The 6,000-nt window shown below is 39.6% G+C and overlaps 1 pseudogene across 1 annotated transcript in view; it reads right to left on the bottom strand.

Annotated features, from left to right (window-relative positions):
* Positions 1-353: 353 nt before the first annotated feature.
* LOC123728174 (uncharacterized) overlaps positions 354-6,000 on the bottom strand; it is a 29,687-nt pseudogene continuing 24,040 nt past the window's right edge. The window contains exons 8-11 of the transcript XR_014381055.1: positions 5,801-5,857; positions 4,405-4,437; positions 3,494-3,552; positions 354-2,896 (exon numbers count right to left, since the gene is read on the bottom strand). The product of XR_014381055.1 is annotated as an uncharacterized LOC123728174 (transcript). The remainder of the gene's footprint in view (positions 2,897-3,493; positions 3,553-4,404; positions 4,438-5,800; positions 5,858-6,000) is intronic.

The following is a 6,000-nucleotide window of genomic DNA, read 5'->3' as shown; positions in this document are numbered from 1 at the left end:
CAGTCATCAACACACCACTAGTGTGAGGTCTGGAGTTTAAACAGTTATACAAGGATTGTACATTTTTGCATGCGCCATGACTCCATTTTAGAACAGTCAAGTCCCAAAATAAAGCAAAGTGGCTGGTCTTAATTCATAATATCTTCTTCTGTAACATAATTACCCGAGACATACCAGAACAGAACTAAAACCTGGGATATACCAGGTTAGTGGTTTTCCCAACAAAAGTTCTTCCCAATCTGGTGGCAACTAGTGTACACTGCTGCTACCCCTTACTATGGTCCATCACAGATTGATGTTGTCACAGGCCGGCTCATAGCCTGTGGCAAAAACGAGGGGACATGAACAACAGGTATAGGCCAATCAAAAGGTTCTTTATTGTAAACCAAAATCTATTAACTTTAAACAAAGAAAAAGGAATGAGGTGTGGAAATGTCATAATGTAGGGTGTATGTAAGGTGCATGGATGCATGAATCTGTGTGTGTGAACATGACTGAGTGGAAACTAAGTAACCCTACAAAGGAACAAACAAAACAGGATCATACCTGGAGGAGCAGGGAGAGAGAGAGAAGAGTGGTTAGCGAAGCAGTTTAAATACCCTGAGCCCAGGTGGCTCCAATCACGCCAGCTCCAATCACTAATGACCCTCCTCTGCCTGCAGGAGGAACTGCCCCTGCACTGCAGAGGAGGGGCCGTGACAATGTACAGATATGGGAAAAATTATTACAATCCAGGTGACAATGTATATTGTGAAAACAGATATACCAGAAGGTTATTTGAAGGAATTGAAAGAAGACAACCACTATGTTTGTCAAATAAAAATAGGAAGGTATTAAAACAACTACAAATTGTGTTAGTAATAAAACATCTCAGTACTGCAGAGCTCTCTCTCAGTAATAAAACATCTCAGTACTGCAGAGCTCTCTCTCAGTAATAAAACATCTCAGTACTGCAGAGCTCTCTCAGTAATAAAACATCTCAGTACTGCAGAGATCTCTCTTAGTAATACAACATCTCAGTACTGCAGAGCTCTCTCTCAGTAATACAACATCTCAGTACTGCAGAGCTCTCTCTCAGTAATAAAACATCTCAGTACTGCAGAGCTCTCTCTTAGTAATAAAACATCTCAGTACTGCAGAGCTCTCTCAGTAATAAAACATCTCAGTACTGCAGAGCTCTCTCTTAGTAATAAAACATCTCAGTACTGCAGAGCTCTCTCTTAGTAATAAAACATCTCAGTACTGCAGAGCTCTCTCTTAGTAATAAAACATCTCAGTACTGCAGAGCTCTCTCTTAGTAATAAAACATCTCAGTACTGCAGAGCTCTCTCTTAGTAATAAAACATCTCAGTACTGCAGAGCTCTCTCTTAGTAATAAAACATCTCAGTACTGCAGAGCTCTCTCTTAGTAATAAAACATCTCAGTACTGCAGAGCTCTCTCTTAGTAATAAAACATCTCAGTACTGCAGAGCTCTCTCTTAGTAATAAAACATCTCAGTACTGCAGAGCTCTCTCTAAGTAATAAAACATCTCAGTACTGCAGAGCTCTCTCTCAGTAATACAACATCTCAGTACTGCAGAGCTCTCTCTTAGTAATACAACATCTCAGTACTGCAGAGCTCTCTCAGTAATAAAACATCTCAGTACTGCAGAGCTCTCTCAGTAATAAAACATCTCAGTACCGCAGAGCTCTCTCTTAGTAATACAACATCTCAGTACTGCAGAGCTCTCTCTTAGTAATAAAACATCTCAGTACTGCAGAGCTCTCTCTCAGTAATAAAACATCTCAGTACAGCAGTGCTCTCTCTCTTTACAAGGCAGATGAGGATGAGCTCTACCTCTCAGGCCTGGTTCCTCTCAACCAACACTTTCTCCCTACACTATCATTTGCCTTGTGTGGGGGTTGCCATAAATTACTGAGAAAAAAACTACCTGAACAAATTCCTTGACACAAATCAAGTGAAGAATTATATAAGACATTCATAAACTGCGATTTTAAAACAAAGTGCAGTGTGTTGGCATAAAGCGCTCTGGAGAATATAATTAAAAAGGTATCATACAACAACAAAGTGATTGATACTATGGCTTCAAACAACCTGTACATTATTGATGGCGATTTGTAAAGACGAGTCATGAATACTGAGAAAGGGTAAAAATCCTAAGCTATTTACCTCAAAGTATAAGAATCTCATTTTTGTCCAACATCAAAATGTTCGGAGATACAAATATTGCCCTCATATTTCTGAAGTACTGTAAGTTCATAAAGCACACAGTTCATCACATTATACAGTGAGCGCCAAAAGTATTGGGACAGTGACACTTTTTTGGTTGTTTTGGCTCTGTACTTCAGCACTTTGGATTTGAAATGATACAATGACTCTGAGGTTAAATTGCAGACTGTCAGCTTTAATTTGAGGGTATTCTCATCCATATTGGGTTAAAGCTGACAGTCTGCACTATAACCTTTATAGTCATTGTATCATTACAAATCCAAAAGGGAAAGGGTGATAACTAGTCACTGAATGCCTTCAACTGAAATGTGTCTCCCGCATTTAACCCAACCCATCTGAATCAGAGAGGTGCAGGGGGCTGCCTTAATCGACATCCAAGTCTTTGGTGCCCGGGGAACAGTGCTGGAGTACAGAGCCAAAACAACAAAAGATGTCATTGTGCCAATACTTTGTAGCCCAGTGTACTTCATCTGATTGCATGCAAGTTACTATGTGCAATATTTGCTTGTTGTTATCCTTCATTTTACTTTAAAAAAAAACAACATTTTCAACAGGTTTCTCTCTTCTTGGTCGTTTGTCTCAATGTAACATATGGAGGCATGTACTGAGAGCCTTCAAACCCCATGTTTCTGGTCCTCAGTTAACCCACCAGGAAGACCACCAGCTGGAAGGAAGCAATAGAGGAAAGAGCTCATGAGACAAAACATTACTAATGACGAGGGCCAGGAGTTTTTCCTGGTCAGGTCACATGGTCTGGAAAAACTATTGGTCTTATGTTTTAAATGCAAAAGGATCTCTTCCTTCCTTTAAAGCCAGACTAAGTAAGTCCCAAATAAAATATCACATTATTTTATTGTTTAATATATCTGGAAATGGATGTAAGCTTAAGTTGCCATTTGGGTCACTTCAAAGTGATTAATACATTTGAGATATAAATACAGCAGCTTTGTTTACAAAATTGCAAGTCAGATTTCTCTCAGGTAGCCTAGACTCTAGAGCATGTTATGACATGCCTGGGTTTGTTTTGTCGACGCAACAAAATATACAATTTAAACAAAATGAGGAAACTGACACTTACTAAGTCTGGCTGTAAGAACGTTAACACCAATCTCAATTCTTCAATGTTTGTCTTTCATTGCATCCAAATTAAAATACCACATGTTGATCATCACTAACATAATAACAACGTAATAACAATGTGAGCACTTCCAAATGTTTTCTTAAATGTTGTGGTTGGTGTCTTTCTCAGACTCATACTTACTATCCTAAAACACTGGATTCTTTACTGGGTGTCTTTCTACTCCGTGAATGGACTGGCTTCTGGCAAGAAAACACACGACAGAAGAGTTGGACTTAATCATACACACACACACACACACACACACGCACAGGCACGCACGCAAGCGCACACACATCCCTGCTCTCCATTCACAGCCTCGCAAGCTACAACAATCAAACAGTACAGGAATCTCCCAGTTATTCTATTCTGGACCACAAACTTGCTCTAACAATCCTCAAGGTAATCAACATCATAGCGGAATTCCAGGTGAATGCCACTGTGTCTTACCTCGGGCATTGACTCATCTTTAAGACTGTTGGATCCACTGGCTTCAGCTGCTAATCAGATCATTTCTAGTAACCCTCTAAATCACGTGTCAAACTAATTCCACAGAGGGCCGAGTGTCTGGGGTTTTCACTCCTCCCTTGTACTCAAGTGATTAAGGTCACTAATTACTAAAGAATTCCCCTCACCTGGTTGTCTAGGTCTTCATTGAAAGGAAAAACCAAAAACCTGCAGACACTAAACCCTTCATGGACTGAGTTTGACAGCCCAGTTCTAGATGAACCATCTATACATGTAATGCACAGTATAATATATTTAGCTTTTAAGAATCAGTCAGTTACAGGAATCATCAGGACAAATATGGTTTGAGTGTACTGTAACTGCCAGAGCACTGATTCCAGATCTGTTACGGGGTAAACTATCTGCTTATGTCTCATACACCCCTGCAATTTGTCTGTGTCATCGTCCCCTGTTTTGATGGACACTAGCGCAACCCCCTGCAGAAACACCCAGAAGGAAAACCTCAACTACAGCCTGTCTCCTACTGCATCAAATGCTACTTAAGTTACTTTTGCTTTATACAGTCTTAAATTAACTGGATGACTTGCCTGTGGTTTGGTTGTTTCCATCACTGGATTTAGCTGAAGAGAGAATAGATCAGTTTAGCATTCTCAAACATCTTTGTTGTGACAATATTTAATGATGATGTAGTTACCATTTGATTTGTAACATACAGTAGATCAGGGGTAGGTAACCCTGTTCCTGGAGTGCTAATTAACTGAGCTAATTGATCAGTTCAGTGATTGCCTAATAACACCTGATCTTCTAGGTCAGTTAAATAAAAAACATGAAGTGCCTGCGGCCCTCCAGGACCAGGGTTGACTCTCTCTAAACCGGTAACAATCATATCAAACAAAACAACATGGAAACAGTTCTCAGAACTCAAAAGGTTCTAATTGACAACCATGTAGCAGATCAAATGGAGCAGAAGATTGTGAAATAATTGGCTTTTCAACAGTACAAACTAGCAAGGGGAGACAGTGACAATCTTTATCCACAGTGTTACCTCTATGGGTGACATTTTGACAGTGCACAAATGCATAGATGTAAAGAGAAACCAAAACCAAACAAATTATTTCAAAAACTCATCACGGAACTTAATTTAAAGCACATTTTCCTTGCAGATTCCAACTGCATCATATACATTTTATATATGCTAGCCCACACACTGCTAACTTTAAACTCACATTAGTAATCACCTTCTCATACTGTATGTAGATGTCACTAAAACATGCTCTTCAAATAAATATCACCACAAATAATATGAGAAACACATTTCTGACAACATCTCCACATATCTGCATTGTCAAAATGGCCCCATAGAAGTACCATGTAAAAGGTGTGTTAGTGTTACTACCTGTGTTAGTGGGCTGATTGTTATTATTCTGATTCATGGAGTAATCTATAGAAGACATCTGCCCTATGGTGCATATGGTATCCATTCCAAACCCAGAGAGAACCCCTGAAGGCCCACGGTTGGCGACCTGAACATCCCCTACAGTGTGATAAACAGTACCCGGGGCAACAGAATTCTGATTGTTGACGGCATCCCCTGTAAAGTCTAGACCATCCATCAACATTGTTTCAGTAAACAGAGTAGAAGAGGTTCTTTGAATTTAGGATGCATTTGCCCTTTATGTGTGCATAAGGTCATGATGAGAAACCTTGGAAATATTCTGGATGATGGGATTACTGCTGTGCACTCGCACTCTCTCTCACACACACACACACTAGGAGATACCTATTACTAAATAAGGGCCCTAATTCGATTAAATCACGTTTCTGGATTTCTGGGTTGGGACAAAAACAACACTACTGTCCTGTGTGGAAGCATGGAAGGTTGAAAATATGGAAGAAATATTGAAGGAATTAATGATGTTGTGTTTGTACTACTTTGGGGAGTAGTTAGCGGGTTGAAAAGAGTCGAGTTAGGGTAACACTTACCACACATTCCACAAAAAACCTTGCTCAAAATTTCCCTCATGGTGTCGTCTGGATGTTCTGAGATGAAAAAAAGACAAAAACGTAAGACATATTAAAATGTTCATTCAAATGGTTCTTTGTTTCCACAGGAATCCAAATGTAAATGATTTTATTGTGAAGCAGTGAGTATGAAGAATTGAGACAGGAAGAGACAGGTAATC

Source organism: Salmo salar, chromosome 17 (genome assembly GCF_965601325.2).
Source record: "Salmo salar chromosome 17, fSalSal1, whole genome shotgun sequence".
NCBI classification, from domain to species: Eukaryota; Metazoa; Chordata; class Actinopteri; order Salmoniformes; family Salmonidae; genus Salmo; species Salmo salar.
The sequence above is the reverse complement of the archived record's forward strand: the minus strand, read 5'-3'. Positions and strand labels throughout refer to the sequence as shown.